General features: G+C 40.5%; 1 protein-coding gene across 1 annotated transcript in view; it reads left to right on the forward strand.

Moving 5' to 3' along the window:
- Positions 1 to 346: 346 nt before the first annotated feature.
- The window catches only part of LRRC8C (leucine rich repeat containing 8 VRAC subunit C), a 102,394-nt gene continuing 81,757 nt past the window's right edge, over positions 347 to 20,983 (forward strand). Inside the window, exon 1 of the mRNA XM_053693927.1 lies at positions 347 to 586. The gene's annotated coding sequence lies outside the window, so the exon portion shown is untranslated. The remainder of the gene's footprint in view (positions 587 to 20,983) is intronic.

Raw genomic sequence — 20,983 nt, forward strand, 5'->3', positions numbered from 1 at the left:
TAGTATTATTATTATTATTAGTAGTATTAGTATTATTATTAGTAGTAGTATTATTAGTATGATTACTATTATTTGATGCAATGCACTACTTTGCTACCCACAGTATAAAGAATATATAAATAATGAAATAAAACATGATGCCCCCTTTCTTTGCTCCAGTTTAACCCTTTGCACACTTTCCCTACAGCAGGGCCCTTTATAACACAACTCCTTTACAATTACAAGTTGAGCAGAACAAGGATGGAGCTGGCTGTATAAATAGATCAGACTCTTCCTTTTTCCTCACATTGTTATCTATTTTTACCAGCTGCCCACACCCTAAGAGTTCATCCCACGTGTGCAGCTGACAGCTCCTGTGGCCCCAGGTTCTGCGGGCGTTGAGGGGTCCCCGGTGCCCCCCTCGTTTAGCTGGCAGCAGAGAGGGGGGAGCTGTGTGCGTCACTGCTGGGCTCACAGACATCTGCGCCGTCGTCCTGGAGGAAGGAAAGGCTGGAGAGGCAGCGAGAGAGGGAGGACAACAGGTCGTATTGCCCCGGCACTGGGGGAGATCCCGGGGGATGACCGGCTGGTAACCGCCACTGGCAGGGTGAGTGCGGGGGTGGCATCTGGGCAGCTGTGGGTCATGCTGGGGGGGGGGGGGGGGGCACTGCTATGTAAAGTAGCGGGAGTGTAAAGCCTGGCTAATGTTGTATAGGAGGCTGGGGGTGGTACTATAGATGATATAGGGCAGGGGCTATAAGGTTTGTCATAGGATGCCCTAGTAGTGGTGGGCAAATGATGAAGTGATTAAAGTGAGGGTATGAAGACCATGTGTTGTAAAAAAAAGTCACTTCTGTTACAGGGGGACTACATGTGGGTAAGGGTGTCTGAAGAGGGCTAAATATGGTGTAGCAAAAGCAGGCTGGGCATAAGTGTGGGCATTATTGGTGTGGGCACTATGAAGTGATTAAAGTGAGGGTATGATATAAAAAAGCCACTTCTTTTACAGGGGGACTACATGTGGGTAAGGGTGTCTGAAGAGGGCTAAATATGGTGTAGCAAAAGCAGGTTGGGCATAAGTGTGGGCATTAGTGGTGTGGGCATAGTATAAAGCGATTAAAGTGAGGGTATGAATGCCATGTGTTATAAAAAAAAGTCACTTCTGTTACAGGGGGACTACATGTGGGTAAGGGGGTTTGAAGAGGGCTAAATATGGTGTAGCAAAAGTAGGTTGGGCATAAGTGTAGGCATTAGTGGTGTGGGCATAGTATGAAGTGATTAAAGTGAGGGTATAATATATAAAAAATCCACTTCTTTTACAGGGGGACTACATGTGGGTAAGGGGGTTTAAAGAGGGCTAAATATGGTGTAGCAAAAGCAGGTTGGGCATAAGTGTGGGCATTAGTGGTGTGGGCATAGTATGAAGCGATTACAGTGAGGGTATGAATGCCATGTGTTATAAAAAAAAAAGCCACTTCTGTTACGGGGGGGGGGCTGTTTTACATGTGGGTATAGGAGTCTGAAGGGGACTAAATAAGGTGTGGCAAAAACAGGTTGGGCATAAGTGTGGGCATTAGTGGTGTGGGCATAGGGTGAAGTGATAGTATGGTAGGTACTGGAGGTGGCCTGTTGGGGAAAAAAGGTGTCACTATTATGTTTCAGTGTAGGTAACAGGGGAACTGAAGTGTTTTATAGGGGGACTGAAATAGATGATGCTGAAGGGATTCTCTTGTGGGTACAGCTGGTGATCTAGAGTGCTGTTGTTAGAGGGGCACTGGTGTAGGTTTGGGTAATGAGCTGAGGATAAAAGTATTTTTCACCAATAGAGTAATACAAGAACAAGAGGTCATGATCTCATGTTAGAGGGTATCAGATGCAGGAGTAATTTGCATAAACACTTCCAGAAAGAGTGGTTGATGCAGGGCAAATATAAGCACACATACTTGTATACAGTTATCCTAGGAATTAAAGCCCACTTGATTTATAGAAATATGAGAACATTAGAAGGGCTTGCTTGCTCTTGTACGTTCCTATTTTATTGAACAAGCTCTGCTATATATTTTAGAGTAATTGTATTGTGGATCAAGAGGTGAAGTGTTATAGAGGGTCTGGATTTGTTGCCAAAAGTTGTGTAATATTAGGAACGCTGCTGTTTACAGTGTGGGTATATCAGACTGGTATAGTTCAAATTCTTAAAACTTCCTTTCAACAGATGTCACCATTAAAAGCCATAGGACTCTTTGTACTTATGTTATTTGAAAAGCTTTTCAACAAGAATAGAATGTGCACCTTTGTTTATTAACAAGACCCTATGCCTCCCCTCCCCCTCATATTGTTTTCTAAGAGTATAATGCTGGGGAATGTCCCTCCCTCCCAAGGACGTAGTAAAGCAACTGTCCCCTTCTCTGCATACATAACTACTGTAAAGGTAGGACTGGACCACTGAATCATAGGCTAATATAATGTGATTGCAATAGATGCCAGTCCTCCCATGCCAGGGGCACTATATGATATGTGTGTGTGAGTACACAAGGTAGACATGGGATATGTATTATGTACTGGAACAGTTCAATACAGAGGAAGTGATAGGGAGAAGCCTGGAAAACACATGGTCAGATGCCTTGTATTGCCAGGAATGATATAGCTAATGTCCAACCACAGTCAGGGCTGCTGCATTATGTGTTAATCCTGTGTGCTGCAATCTACCATGGGAATAGGCGGCTGTGCTACATACTGGCTTCACTCTAAATATGTATATAATTACACAGACATGAACAGAGATTTTGTTTTCTGAAATAGTTTGAAAACCTCCTGCCTGACTGTTTTCTAAAGAAGTGAGCAGTGATTGCAAATCCCCTGAATTATAGCAGTAGACAAAAGAGATATGCACAGACTATACTCATTGACCATTTCCGTACTAGAAAGTATCTGAAGAATAATGACTTATGTATATTTCCATAAACATACACAGGGATCCCAGGACATGTGATTTCTAATTTTCTTTATCTTCATATTTGTTATACAGAGGACAGTATTAATTTATTTTGTGTTAATGATTAAAAAATGATTTCAAGTGGAAGTCATATTAAAGAGTGTGTGTATATATACATATATATATATATATATATATATATTATATATACACATACACAGAGAAGCACACTCACAGGAACGAACAACCAGCTCAATACCATTGTTAGCCAGTTCTATGGCGATTTACTATATATATATATATATATATATATATATATATATATATATATATATATATACAGTATATATATTATAATTGAATCCAACCCTTTTAAAAGCTGTTCTATGCTTATCTTATTATCTTATTAAGCATTGACTAACATAACAGAGCATTTTTATTATTATTATGTCCTTTAACTGGAATGTGAGATTTAGCCATTAGTCTTTGGAAAACCCCAGATTCCTTGCTTGTGTTTGTAAATGTTTGGCAGACATTTAAATTAATTTGACTTGCTTATGTTTGTAAATACATCTGTCTATTTCTATCTATCTATTTATCTATCTGCTTATATGTCTATATCTATCTATCTAATCTATCTATTTATATATCTGCATCTTTTATCTATCTATTCACCTCCCTCCCTTGACTAATGAGAGCTGTCTCTGACCTCTCTGTATTATGTGATATGGTTCCCCATGTATTCTGTTAGTCTTGTTATTACCAGGGTCTCATGGTGCGAGCAGGTGCGTGGTTTATATTATGCTTCTGTTGTTAGAGACGCACATCAGCCGTCTACTGCAGGTGCTGCTGCTGTTGGTTAACAATATTACAGATACATCTAGATTAAAAAATGTGGAAAAATCTGTTATTTGAGTTATTTGAAGGGACATGAAACCCAAATGTCTTCTTTCACGGTTCAGATAGAGCAGCGATTTTAACAACTTTCTAATTTACTTGTATTATCAGATTTCCTTAATTCTCTTGGTATCTTTTGTTGAAAAACAGGGATGTTAGCTCAGGCGTTATCCATATGTAAGAGCACTATTTCTTGTCATGTAGTGCTCCAGACACCTACTTAGGTATCTCTTCAACAAAGAATAATGGGATAATAGAAATAAACTGGAAACTTTTTTTAAATTATCTGATTCCCAAAAGGACGTTTTTGGTTTTCGCATCCCTTTAGGTCTAATTCTCTTGATCAACTTTGTTAAAACTTAGCTCATTTCCAGAGAAGCATACTTAGGTAGGCTGAGGGGCGTGCACATGGATTGAGCACTATATGGCAGCCGTGTTTGCAGCAATGCTATACATATTGTTCCATGGGCATCTGCAAAAAATCTTCCAGAAGGATCGATTTCAGGGGGGCATTTGCTCTCACATGCCCCCCCCCCCTCCCCGGCCATTGATGTGTAGTGCTAGACACGTGCACTCTCTTGAGAATACCTCAGTATGCTCCTAGGGAAAGTTCCAACAAAGCAGGCCAAGAAAAAAAGAAATTTGATAACAGAAACTGTATTTTTTGTTATAATTATTATCTTCATGTATAATGTGCAAACAGATTCCACAGCGCTATACAGGGGTATGATAACTAAAGACAGGGATGGCGGAATGGGGCAGAGGGGTTAACAACGCTGTTTCCTAAAGAGTCTACAAGCTACGTTTTATTTAATAGAACGTTACAAATAGAGCTTAAATCACACTTTTATACAAAATTCATTTTTCGTTATTTTTCTTTAGTTGCAAAAGTGTTCAGTTCTTTGGAAAGGTGTTTTCCTCGTGTTTTATGTATTAGGCAGCGCCACGTGTTTTGCATTACTGCACCTCAGAGCGGCATAGCTATTTATTTATGCTAACTAGACAGAATCTGTCTGAGGGATATGACAGTGACCCTTTATGTCAGGTGTCCCTGGAATTAGAATTTTGTGATTTATGAAGTGCAAAATAACTTGCGGCCGCTTTCCGTATGTTCAAAATAGTTTAAAACATTTTACAGATTTTTTTCTTTTGATTTCTTTTGTCCGTTTAATTCTTGCTATGGTCCCTAGGATTAAAAACTCGCTGGCATGAAGAGGAATTATACAAATTATTAAAAAAAAAATTAATCTTATATTTTCTCTTTAACATCTAAGGTTCTGCATAGCTAGATAGACAGCTCTCAAGCTAAAATTTACATTTATATATGAGTTCAGCCTCTTTGAGTTTTAAGATTTTTTCTATATTCCCACCCCTCCAATTTTGTTTAAAATGTGCTATTCCCCAATATTTTAGATCAGAGGTTCTACCATTATGCACTGATCTAAAATATTGGGGAATAGCACATTTTAAACTAAATTGGAGGGGTGGGAATATAGAAAAAATCTTAAAACTCAAAGAGGCTGAACTCATATATAAATACGATACCCTATTTCCCGCCGGTCTGAACTCAGAGTTAGATATCTCCCCATTCTTATTAGATTAATTTCTACTAGATCAATTAATTTCATAGATCAATTTTAAATTTTATCCCCTGACGTATACTTGTGTCCCTTTTAATATAGATATATTTTTAATATAAATGTATTTTTTAATACAAATGTATTTTATTATTATTTTTATTTTTAACAGCGCAGATAATTCACTTTTAAAGTTTTTTAGAATGAAGGTATAGATATAACCTCATCTATTATATAGTTTCTTACATTATGTTATCACATAGTTCATAGGGTCCCATTTATATTTTCACTTTATCATGAAGGTTTTTTAAAAATTCAATTTATTTTTGTATACTTATTATAATATCACTATCACTGTGCACTTTATAATTGACCACCTTAGAATATTATATGGAGTTTAGATTCTGTATCTGTTTTAACTCTAGTAATGAAGCTGATATATCATTGCTCTGAACAAATGTAGATTTGCCAATACTACCTTTAATTAATGATACACACCCCTTCTCCTATGACTAATAAAATGTAACCAATAAGAGACTGAGATACACCTTTAAAAAAGGTGCACCTGCTGCAACACCTCATCTTGAGAAAGCCCTGCAGAGGGAGAAACGCGTTGATGTTTGTTGCCAACTTCTGATTTTAAGAAGTATTTCACAGCTACCAGTTGCTGTTACAGATTGATACAGCTTGTCATCTGTGGAACTTTTAAAGAATTTTGCATCCTCCTGGTACCTGCCTGTGTACCAACACTATAAGCCTTATTGAAGGTTATACATGGAACTTTTGCATCTACTCTAAACAGTCGCATTCAGCACAAAACAGCCGTTATCAGTATCCTGCGTGCATCTGAGCACATAAAGAGCGGATACCTTGCCATTGTGAATTAAGAAGCTGAAACCTGAGAGCGACCGTAACAGAAACCAATCGGAGTGCTCAGCCGGGCCAGCGCCCCTATAAGTGACGTCACTTCCGCCACGGCGGTAATTTCATCTTTTGCTTCATCAAGAGCCGCAATTGTTTGGGGGTAAGCCTGCATCATCTGTCCACATATTAACTGTTACAGGGACTGCTTTATCCCATTTCTGGCCATAAGGAGATACATTTTGAAAAAGTCGGTGTATTGGCATAATTTGTTTTATTCGGAGACGTCCGTTTTTAGTTTATATGTTTTTTATTCTGTATTTACATATGTTGCATTAAAGACTTTTAGGCAGAGCCTTGCTAAACTACATTTTACTTGTCACTGTTTATTTTAGCTTATTTTGCTTCACCAAGCCCTTTTTCTGATTATTCACAATATGCACGAATAACCTTATCACCAAGCATTTGTCACTATTACAATATTTATCAACATTGATGTTTTAACACGTATCTTTTGGAATTTATCACCTGTTTTAATTCGTTTCACATTCACCTTTAGCTACAGCGCTCCTGTTTAAATTTAATTTTATCAACTTTCTAATTTACTCCTATTACAAATTTTTCTTCATTCTCTTGCTATCTTTATTTGAAAAGCAAGAATGTAAGTTTAGAAGCCGGACAATTTTTGGTTCACAACCTGTGTTGCCCTTGCTGATTGGACAGCACCAATAAACAAGTGCTGTCCAGTGTTCTGAACCAAAAACTGTCTTCCTCCTTAGCTTAGACGCCTTCTTTTTCAAATAAAAATAGCAAGAGAACGAAGAAAAATTGATAATAGGAGTAAATTAGAAAGTTGCTTAAAATTGCATGCTCTATCTGAATCATGAGAGAGAGAAATTGCGTTTAGTTTCCCTTTAAAATTTCCTACTCTTTCTGAATGATAAAATAACATTTTGGTGTTTCATGTCCCTGTATAGCTGTTTAGAGTGGAGAGTGATTGCCATAAAATATATTCTCACACACCCATAGCTGATTCTTTTTGTCTGGAGTACATCATTTGGAGTGTAGTTATACTATAATACATATATAATGACTCTCCAAAAGATATAATAGGGATTGTGAAAAGCTTCTGGCTCCTAAATTTATCGACTGGCTACTTGATTTTGAACAAATTTGTCATGCTCTGGTATCTTGCACTTACAAATGCACATACATGTATGTTTTTTGTTGTTTATGACTGTGCAGATTATTTGGTTTTATTCATTATTTATTTAATTATATATATATCCAAGCAGAAGATCTAACCCACCAATATATATATACTGTATATATATATATATATATATATATTTATACAGTAATCTAAATCATTACATATTTTTTGCTAGACAATCTAGTGTGGACAAAATGAACATTTTTGCATGTGAAGTATTTGATCCTATTTTCTTCTAGTGTATCATAATAATTGCATTAATTACCGGAAAAGCTCCCCTCAGATACAACAAGCATTGCAACTCCCAAGTAGAAACAGCTAATAATTGATGATTGCATGCGACTCCCGTTTCTGATTGGCTGACTAGCTGTATCTTGCTCTGGAATTGTAATGCTTGAGTGTGCCTTTACCTATGTATTTAACACTGCATGATAAGCTGAAATCAGTAATGCCGGGCACTATATGGTCTAACATATATGAGCATATCTTACATTAGAAAGTTCCCAGTTTATTTACACATATGTTACTGGGCATAACGTTGAAATACTGGATTCTTGGTAACACTATTCCCTTGTAAAACTCCAAGTATAGGGAGCCTGGCATCCTGTTTGTGACTCGCTGTGGTAGAGGAATTTTTATTACATTGCTGAGGTTATGTTTCCAATGTAACATGCAATAACATGTGTGACATTGAATCGATAATAGAAAAGAGAAGGATTTTAGCATTACATTAAAGGAACGTCAAACAGGTTTGCTTTAGTAAAAAAATATGTTAAATTCAAAGTAAACATAAAAAGAAACAGATTGTATTTAAAAAAAAACACTTTTTTTCTTGCAAAACAAGCACTTACAAATTCTAAGTGTAGCCTATACCTTTTGAGAGATAAGCTCGATACCAATACAGAACTTAAGTTCTACATATTTCTGCAATAAAAGTCCTCTACTGAGCATGGGCAAGAAATGGACTGGAGCTAGTGCACAGGTCCCCTAGCAACCACTTACAAGGGAGAACTCCTCCTTTGCCTTTCTGTAGAGACCGCAGTCCCCTTGAGGGGCTTTGGCAGGAAGTAATTGACCCTGTACAAATAAAGTAAAAAGAAAAGAAATGGTGAAATCCCTTTTAAATGATGAATAATATATATTGAAATGTTTTCTATTAATTATTAACCCACTGCTTAGATTTATTTTATATAACTGACAATTCTCAGCCACACCCTTTCACAATGTCATTGAACAGTTTCAATTACTGTATGCCCAGCTAGCTATAACCGACACTATTTTCATTTTGTCATTTAATTTTTCTACATTGTAAAAGCAAAGTCCAGTCTGAGAATACAGAAGTATGAAACAGTGTTTACCATTAAATCTATAGTGAAGTTTAAAATCTAAACAGTAAATAAATGATATACAGAATGATTTATTTAAAGCAAATATTACCCTGAGAATAATATGTGGATGTTTTTTAAAAACAATATTAGCTATTTAAAATTGAAAAAAAGTAAGTGTAAAGTTTTAGTGCCCATAAAGCAGCAGGTTCTGCCATATTGTAACCTAGGTTACCTTCCCTACTGCGTCCAATAAGGGACAGTTATAAATGGCTCACTTGAATGGCAACCAATGACTGCATAGGATATAGTAGTGTTATGTCTGGAATCTGCACTTTCACTTTTAAAAAACAGTGCAATGCTGAACTGCTAAAAAAAAGGTGCACCAAAATAAAAACACAGTACAAAATACAATAAAGTGATAATTCAGATATTAGAAGTGATAATTCAAATATTAAAAATAATGTATAGATGTTATGCAATAATATAGAAAAAAAGATATATATATATATATATATATATATATATATATATATATATATATAAAAGATATATGTATATATCAATATAGGTAAATAATAATAATACAAAATAAAATAAAAATTCAGTGAATAAGAATGATTTGTGGCACAATATTATTTGTGCTAATTCATATCCCAGTGAATAGTCAACAGACTAGGACCGTCCACCCCCCCCCCTTTTAATAGCAATTGGAGAGCACAACATTTTCAGAATAAATTTACAGGAAAAAAGGACAAAACAAATAATGAAAGTGTATTGCCAAAATTGTGAATATACACATTTTTAATATATATATATTTATATTTATTTTTCAATCAGTAACCACCCAGAGAGTCAACTCGCATATTTATTGCACCAACTGCAGTTCCTCGTTTGTCATCTATGTGATCACGTGTTTGAAATGTGAAAAGCAATATGTGGGCTGTACCTCTCGTGAGGTCAGAGAGAATAGACGTTGAACGTGGCCATTTTGCCACAGGAGCAGCAAAACATTTTATTGAGTTGCATGACAAAGACGCGAATGGGCTCTCGTGGATGATTATTGATCAAATTAGAAGAAAACCTAGAGGTGGAGACAGATCCAGAGACCTCTATAAAAAAAGAGGCATTCTGGATATTTACCCTGGGGACAAGACAACCATTGGGTTTAAACATAGAGACAGACCTCATTAATCATTGGTATGGGGGATTCCTACTATGTTAGCCGTACCTCCACACATATAAGCATATTTATTTACATGCTGATCTCTGTCTTCTATGTCTACAGCATGTGCCTTTATCTTATATCCTTTACTTTTAATTTTGATGTACAAGGCCCTTACTGCATTTCCTGCTACTGTATTCGCTATTCACATTGCTCTACCATTAAAGTGAAGGTAAAGTTAGCTTTATTGTATGATGTTAAAATACTCCCAAAATTAATGCTAGTTTCATTCATCATTTTTTTAAATTTAGCATATAAACTCAGTTATATCCGTTTTTGCATTGAATTTTCAGCGCTTTCAAAACAACCCGATTATTCCTTGCCGGTCACGTACTTGAAAAAGCCAATTGAAAATCTGTCCGTTAGGCAGCCGTCATTTGACATCATTGCTTTACTTGACGATTTGCGCATGCATTGCCATTATTTCCTCTCCCTTATTAGAGAAGCTTGCTCCCGTTTAGTGCATGTGCAATACTGATTGCTTCAAGTAACCATTGAATACGTCGGATTGAAAGAGAAAATTTCAACAGTATCTGCGGCTTAATTCCTGTGTGTTGCAATTTTCAGAAGCGCTGCTATTTATTCATTTTAAAGATTTCTTCATTACAAAATATTAGAGTAACGCATGCGCATAGGTAATCGTCAGCGAATGTGCGTATGCGCAATTTGGTACACGAGAACGCACTTTTGAGATACGTATAGAGCGTGTGGGACCGCTCTATACGCAAGAGTGTCAAAAACCAGGAAATGGATGATGGGAGGAGTAAATAGCGGCACAGTAAGTAAATATAAATCGTTTGTAATAAAAAAATACATATTTAAATGCTTAAAAAAAGTTAGCGATCACACTATTTAGGATATAAGTAATATAATTATGCTGAAAAAACGTCCAAACGTTACCTTCACTTTAACACATTGGTGGCTTATTGTAATATGTATTTCTGGTTAACTACCTCGAGTTTTCAATTTAGCTACAGAGCTTTTCCCTATATATATAATATGATACAGTGTATACAATAACCAGGAAGAATCAGCTACCTTTAGTTTAGTTTGCCTTAATTCATGTATTGAATTAGAACCACTCTGTATATACCCTTACTACTTCAGAATATACACATATTGAAGTACTTCAATTTTTATTGGTAGCTTTTTAAATTTGTTTTCTTTCCTAGCCAGCTGAAGCGATAATTGGCTTTGGCTCTTAGCCACATAGGTACTGCACATTATCTTGCTGCCATAGTACCACATACGTTTCTCTCTTCTTTTTCTTTCCACACCCACTCACTCACTCACTACAAACTCACTCAGATGCTTCCCCACAGTCTTTAGTGTAGTTATAGACAGAGGACATACATGTAACAAATTAATAGAAAATTGCAATGAAGTATTAAGTCCGTTATCTAGTAGCACAGTGGTGAGTCTGTTCACCAGTTTTTCCATTGGTCTATGAGTGAGGGCTACAGTATCCAATCACCATCTAGCAATGCACATATAAACTAGTGCTGTGTGATGGGCCCACCATTGTCTATGAGTAAGGCTCCATAGGAGCTGAAATGCATCAGACGTAGCCCGCCTGCAGCCCTCTGACATATTTGCTTTTGCCCATACCTGTTTTTACTGCTGTTACTACTGTTGAATAAACCATATTACTTTGAGTTCTGCCCAGACTTTTCCTTTTCTTTCCTATATATATACGTTTGCAAAAGTACTTCTGAGTCTTGGGTCAAGACCTTTAGGAGCCCGTTTCCAAATAATTAAAAAAAAACACAATAATTTATAAATGTTATGATTTTCAAATGTCAATAATGTAGCCCCTCTGTCAGCATCACACACTTGCCCTTTAGCCCCTATATCAGCACCATACACACATCAGACACATTAGATCAGTGCTGTAGCCCCTATATCAGCACCATACACACATCAGACATTAGATCAGTGCTGTAGCCCCTATATCAGCACCATACACACATCAGACATCAGATCAGCGCTGTAGCCCCTATATCAGCACCATACACACATCAGACATTAGATCAGTGCTGTAGCCCCAATATCAGCACCATACACACATCAGACATTAGATCAGTGCTGTAGCCCCTATATCAGCGCTATACACACATCAGATATTAGATCAGTGCTGTAGCCCCAATATCAGCACCATACACACATCAGACATTAGATCAGTGCTGTAGCCCCAATATCAGCACCATACACACATCAGACATTAGATCAGTGCTGTAGCCCCAATATCAGCACCATACACACATCAGATATTAGATCAGTGCTGTAGCCCCAATATCAGCACCATACACACATCAGACATTAGATCAGTGCTGTAGCCCCAATATCAGCACCATACACACATCAGACATTAGATCAGTGCTGTAGCCCCAATATCAGCACCATACACACATCAGACATTAGATCAGTGCTGTAGCCCCAATATCAGCACCATACACACATCAGACATTAGATCAGTGCTGTAGCCCCTATATCAGCACCATACACACATCAGACATTAGATCAGCGCTGTAGCCCCTATATCAGCACCATACACACATCAGACATTAGATCAGTGCTGTAGCCCCTATATCAGCACCATACACACATCAGACATTAGATCAGTGCTGTAGCCCCTATATCAGCACCATACACACATCAGACATTAGATCAGCGCTGTAGCCCCTATATCAGCACCATACACACATCAGACATTAGATCAGTGCTGTAGCCCCTATATCAGCACCATACACACATCAGACATTAGATCAGCGCTGTAGCCCCTATATCAGCACCATACACACATCAGACATTAGATCAGTGCTGTAGCCCCTATATCAGCACAATACACACATCAGACATTAGATCAGCGCTGTAGCCCCTATATCAGCACCATACACACATCAGACACATTAGATCAGTGCTTTAGCCCCTATATCAGCACCATACACACATCAGACACATTAGATCAGTGCTGTAGCCCCTATAGCAGCACCATACACACATCAGACATTAGATCAGTGCTGTAGCCCCTATATCAGCACCATACACACATCAGACATTAGATCAGTGCTGTAGCCCCTATATCAGCACCATACACACATCAGACATTAGATCAGTGCTGTAGCCCCTATATCAGCACTATACACACATCAGACATTAGATCAGTGCTGTAGCCCCTATATCAGCACCATACACACATCAGACACATTAGATCAGTGCTGTAGCCCCTATATCAGCACCATACACACATCAGACATTAGATCAGCGCCATAGCCCCTATATCAGCACCATACACACATCAGACATTAGATCAGTGCTGTAGCCCCTATATCAGCACCATACACACATCAGACATTAGATCAGTGCTGTAGCCCCTATATCAGCACCATACACACATCAGACATTAGATCAGCGCTGTAGCCCCTATATCAGCACCATACACACATCAGACATTAGATCAGTGCTGTAGCCCCTATATCAGCACCATACACACATCAGACATTAGATCAGTGCTGTAGCCCCTATATCAGCACCATACACACATCAGACATTAGATCAGTGCTGTAGCCCCTATATCAGCACCATACACACATCAGACATTAGATCAGTGCTGTAGCCCCTATATCAGCACCATACACACATCAGATATTAGATCAGCGCTGTCACCCCTATATCAGCACCATACACACATCAGACACATTAGATCAGCGCAGTAGCCCCTATATCAGCACCATACACACATCAGACATTAGATCAGCGCTGTAGCCCCTATATCAGCACCATACACACATCAGACATTAGATCAGTGCTGTAGCCCCTATATCAGCACCATACACACATCAGACATTAGATCAGTGCTGTAGCCCCTATATCAGCACCATACACACATCAGACACATTAGATCAGCGCTGTAGCCCCTATATCAGCACCATACACACATCAGACACATTAGATCAGCGCTGTAGCCCCTATATCAGCACCATACACACATCAGACACATTAGATCAGCGCTGTAGCCCCTATATCAGCACCATACACACATCAGATATTAGATCAGCGCTGTCACCCCTATATCAGCACCATACACACATCAGACACATTAGATCAGCGCTGTAGCCCCTATATCAGCACCATACACACATCAGACATTAGATCAGTGCTGTAGCCCCTATATCAGCACCATACACACATCAGACATTAGATCAGTGCTGTAGCCCCTATATCAGCACCATACACACATCAGACATTAGATCAGCGCTGTAGCCCCTATATCAGCACCATACACATATCAGACATTAGATCAGTGCTGTAGCCCCTATATCAGCACCATACACACATCAGACATAAGATCAGTGCTGTAGCCCCTATATCAGCACCATACACACATCAGACATTAGATCAGTGCTGTAGCCCCTATATCAGCACCATACACACATCAGACATTAGATCAGTGCTGTAGCCCCTATATCAGCACCATACACACATCAGATATTAGATCAGCGCTGTCACCCCTATATCAGCACCATACACACATCAGACACATTAGATCAGCGCAGTAGCCCCTATATCAGCACCATACACACATCAGACATTAGATCAGTGCTGTAGCCCCTATATCAGCACCATACACACATCAGACATTAGATCAGTGCTGTAGCCCCTATATCAGCACCATACACACATCAGACACATTAGATCAGCGCTGTAGCCCCTATATCAGCACCATACACACATCAGACACATTAGATCAGCGCTGTAGCCCCTATATCAGCACCATACACACATCAGACACATTAGATCAGCGCTGTAGCCCCTATATCAGCACCATACACACATCAGATATTAGATCAGCGCTGTCACCCCTATATCAGCACCATACACACATCAGACACATTAGATCAGCGCTGTAGCCCCTATATCAGCACCATACACACATCAGACATTAGATCAGTGCTGTAGCCCCTATATCAGCACCATACACACATCAGACATTAGATCAGTGCTGTAGCCCCTATATCAGCACCATACACACATCAGATATTAGATCAGCGCTGTAGCCCCTATATCAGCACCATACACACATCAGACACATTAGATCAGTGCTGTAGCCCCTATATCAGCACCATACACACATCAGACATTAGATCAGCGCTGTAGCCCCTATATCAGCACCATACACACATCAGACATTAGATCAGTGCTGTAGCCCCTATATCAGCACCATACACACATCAGACATTAGATCAGTGCTGTAGCCCCTATATCAGCACCATACACACATCAGATATTAGATCAGCGCTGTAGCCCCTATATCAGCAACATACACACATCAGATATTAGATCAGCGCTGTAGCCCCTATATCAGCGCTATACACACATCAGACATTAGATCAGCGCTGTAGCCCCTATATCAGCACCATACACACATCAGACATTAGATCAGTGCTGTAGCCCCTATATCAGCACCATACACACATCAGACATTAGATCAGTGCTGTAGCCTCTATATCAGCACCATACACACATCCGACATTAGATCAGCGCTGTAGCCCCTATATCAGCACCATACACACATCAGACATTAGATCAGTGCTGTAGCCCCTATATCAGCACCATGCACACATCAGACATTAGATCAGTGCTGTAGCCCCTATATCAGCACCATACACACATCAGACATTAGATCAGCGCTGTAGCCCCTATATCAGCGCTATACACACATCAGACATTAGATCAGCGCTGTAGCCCCTATATCAGCACCATACACACATCAGACATTAGATCAGTGCTGTAGCCCCTATATCAGCACCATACACACATCAGACATTAGATCAGTGCTGTAGCCCCTATATCAGCACCATACACACATCAGACATTAGATCAGTGCTGTAGCCCCTATATCAGCAGCATACACACATCAGATATTAGATCAGCGCTGTAGCCCCTATATCAGCACCATACACACATCAGACATTAGATCAGCGCTGTAGCCCCTATATCAGCACCATACACACATCAGACATTAGATCAGCGCTGTAGCCCCTATATCAGCACCATACACACATCAGACATTAGATCAGCGCTGTAGACCCTATATCAGCACCATACACACATCAGACATTAGATCAGCGCTGTAGCCCCTATATCAGCACCATACACACATCAGACATTAGATCAGCGCTGTAGCCCCTATATCAGCACCATACACACATCAGACATTAGATCAGTGCTGTAGCCCCTATATCAGCACCATACACACATCAGACATTAGATCAGTGCTGTAGCCCCTATATCAGCACCATACACACATCAGATATTAGATCAGCGCTGTAGCCCCTATATCAGCAACATACACACATCAGATATTAGATCAGCGCTGTAGCCCCTATATCAGCGCTATACACACATCAGACATTAGATCAGCGCTGTAGCCCCTATATCAGCACCATACACACATCAGACATTAGATCAGTGCTGTAGCCCCTATATCAGCACCATACACACATCAGACATTAGATCAGTGCTGTAGCCTCTATATCAGCACCATACACACATCAGACATTAGATCAGCGCTGTAGCCCCTATATCAGCACCATACACACATCAGACATTAGATCAGCGCTGTAGCCCCTATATCAGCACTATACACACATCAGACATTAGATCAGTGCTGTAGCCCCTATATCAGCACCATACACACATCAGACATTAGATCAGCGCTGTAGCCCCTATATCAGCACCATACACACATCCGACATTAGATCAGCGCTGTAGCCCCTATATCAGCACCATACACACATCAGACATTAGATCAGTGCTGTAGCCCCTATATCAGCACCATGCACACATCAGACATTAGATCAGTGCTGTAGCCCCTATATCAGCACCATACACACATCAGACATTAGATCAGCGCTGTAGCCCCTATATCAGCGCTATACACACATCAGACATTAGATCAGAGCTGTAGCCCCTATATCAGCACCATACACACATCAGACATTAGATCAGTGCTGTAGCCCCTATATCAGCACCATACACACATCAGACATTAGATCAGTGCTGTAGCCCCTATATCAGCACCATACACACATCAGACATTAGATCAGTGCTGTAGCCCCTATATCAGCACCATACACACATCAGACATTAGATCAGTGCTGTAGCCCCTATATCAGCACCATACACACATCAGATATTAGATCAGCGCTGTAGCCCCTATATCAGCACCATACACACATCAGACATTAGATCAGCGCTGTAGCCCCTATATCAGCACCATACACACATCAGACATTAGATCAGCGCTGTAGCCCCTATATCAGCACCATACACACATCAGACATTAGATCAGCGCTGTAGACCCTATATCAGCACCATCCACACATCAGACACATTAGATCAGCGCTGTAGCCCCTATATCAGCACCATACACACATCAGACATTAGATCAGTGCTGTAGCCCCTATATCAGCACCATACACACATCAGACACATTAGATCAGTGCTGTAGCCCCTATATCAGCACCCTACACACATCAGACATTAGATCAGTGCTGTAGCCCCTATATCAGCACCATACACACATCAGACACATTAGATCAGTGCTGTAGCCCCTATATCAGCACCATACACACATCAGACATTAGATCAGCGCTGTAGCCCCTATATCAGCACCATACACACATCAGATATTAGATCAGCGCTGTAGCCCCTATATCAGCACCATACACACATCAGACATTAGATCAGCGCTGTAGCCCCTATATCAGCACCATACACACATCAGACATTAGATCAGTGCTGTAGCCCCTATATCAGCACCATACACACATCAGACATTAGATCAGTGCTGTAGCCCCTATATTAGCACCATACACACATCAGACACATTAGATCAGCGCTGTAGCCCCTATATCAGCACCATACACACATCAGACATTAGATCAGTGCTGTAGCCCCTATATCAGCACCATACACACATCAGACATTAGATCAGCGCTGTAGCCCCTATATCAGCACCATACACACATCAGACACATTAGATCAGCGCTGTAGCCCCTATATCAGCACCATACACACATCAGACATTAGATCAGCGCTGTCGCCCCTATATCAGCACCATACACACATCAGACACATTAGATCAGCGCTGTAGCCCCTATATCAGCACCATACACACATCAGACATTAGATCAGCGCTGTAGCCCCTATATCAGCACCATACACACATCAGACATTAGATCAGCGCTGTAGCCCCTATATCAGCACCATACATACATCAGACACATTAGATCAGCGCTGTAGCCCCTATATCAGCACCATACACACATCAGACATTAGATCAGCGCTGTCACCCCTATATCAGCACCATACACACATCAGACATTAGATCAGTGCTGTAGCCCCTATATCAGCACCATACACACATCAGACATTAGATCAGCGCTGTAGCCCCTATATCAGCACCATACACACATCAGACATTAGATCAGTGCTGTAGCCCCTATATCAGCACCATACACACATCAGACATTAGATCAGTGCTGTAGCCCCTATATCAGCACCATACACACATCAGACATTAGATCAGCGCTGTAGCCCCTATATCAGCACCATACACACATCAGACATTAGATCAGCGCTGTAGCCCCTATATCAGCACCATACACACATCAGACATTAGATCAGTGCTGTAGCCCCTATATCAGCACCATACACACATCAGACATTAGATCAGCGCTGTAGCCCCTATATCAGCACCATACACACATCAGACACATTAGATCAGCGCTGTAGCCCCTATATCAGCACCATACACACATCAGACATTAGATCAGCGCTGTCGCCCCTATATCAGCACCATACACACATCAGACACATTAGATCAGTGCTGTAGCCCCTATATCAGCACCATACACACATCAGACATTAGATCAGCGCTGTAGCCCCTATATGAGCACCATACACACATCAGACATTAGATCAGTGCTGTAGCCCCTATATCAGCACCATACACACATCAGACATTAGATCAGTGCTGTAGCCCCTATATCAGCACCATACACACATCAGACATTTGATCAGTGCTGTAGCCCCTATATCAGCACCATACACACATCAGACATTAGATCAGTGCTGCAGCCCCTATATCAGCACCATACACACATCAGACATTAGATCAGCGTTGTAGCCCCTATATCAGCACCATACACACATCAGACATTAGATCAGCGCTGTAGCCCCTATATCAGCACCATGCACACATCAGACATTAGATCAGTGCTGTAGCCCCTATATCAGCGCTATACACACATCAGACATTAGATCAGCGCTGTAGCCCCTATATCAGCACCATACACACATCAGACATTAGATCAGTGCTGTAGCCCCTATATCAGCACCATACACACATCAGACATTAGATCAGTGCTGTAGCCCCTATATCAGCACCATACACACATCAGACATTAGAGCAGTGCTGTAGCCCCTATATCAGCACCATACACACATCAGATATTAGATCAGCGCTGTAGCCCCTATATCAGCACCATACACACATCAGACATTAGATCAGCGCTGTAGCCCCTATATCAGCACCATACACACATCCGACATTAGATCAGCGCTGTAGCCCCTATATCAGCACCATACACACATCAGACATTAGATCAGTGCTGTAGCCCCTATATCAGCACCATGCACACATCAGACATTAGATCAGTGCTGTAGCCCCTATATCAGCACCATACACACATCAGACATTAGATCAGTGCTGTAGCCCCTATATCAGCACCATACACACATCAGACATTAGATCAGTGCTGTAGCCCCTATATCAGCACCATACACACATCAGACATTAGATCAGCGCTGTAGCCCCTATATCAGCACCATACACACATCAGACATTAGATCAGCGCTGTAGCCCCTATATCAGCACCATACACACATCAGACATTTGATCAGCGCTGTAGCCCCTATATCAGCACCATACACACATCAGACATTAGATCAGCGCTGTAGCCCCTATATCAGCGCTATACACACATCAGACATTAGATCAGCGCTGTAGCCCCTATATCAGCACCATACACATATCAGACATTAGATCTGTGCTGTAGCCCCTATATCAGCACTATACACACATCAGACATTAGATCAGTGCTGTAGCCCCTATATCAGCACCATACACACATCAGACATTAGATCAGTGCTGTAGCGCCTATATCAGCACCATACACACATCAGATATTAGATCAGCGCTGTAGCTCCTATATCAGCACCATACACACATCAGACATTAGATCAGCGCTGTAGCCCCTCAGCACCATACACACATCAGACACATTAGATCAGCGCTGTAGCCCCTATATCAGCACCATACACACATCAGATATTAGATCAGCGCTGTAGCCCCTATATCAGCACCATACACACATCAGACACATTAGATCAGTGCTGTAGCCCCTATATCAGCACCATACACACATCAGACATTAGATCAGTGCTGTAGCCCCTATATCAGCACCATACACACATCAGACATTAGATCAGTGCTGTAGCCCCTATATCAGCACCATACACACATCAGACACATTAGATCAGCGCTGTAGCCCTTATATCAGCACCATACACACATCAGATCAGCGCTGTAGCCCCTATATCAGCACCATACACACATCAGATCAGCGCTGTAGCCCCTATATCAGCACCATACACACATCAGACATCAGATCAGCGCTGTAGCCCCTATATCAGCACCATACACACATCAGACATCAGATCAGTGCTGTAGCCCCTATATCAGCACCATACACACATCAGACACATTAGATCAGCGCTGTAGCCCCTATATCAGCACCATACACACATCAGACATTAGATCAGTGCTGTAGCCCCTATATCAGCACCATACACACATCAGACATCAGATCAGCGCTGTAGCCCCTATATCAGCACCATACACACAAC

The sequence above is a fragment of the Bombina bombina genome, chromosome 10 (assembly GCF_027579735.1).
Source record: "Bombina bombina isolate aBomBom1 chromosome 10, aBomBom1.pri, whole genome shotgun sequence".
In the NCBI taxonomy this organism is placed as follows: domain Eukaryota; kingdom Metazoa; phylum Chordata; class Amphibia; order Anura; family Bombinatoridae; genus Bombina; species Bombina bombina.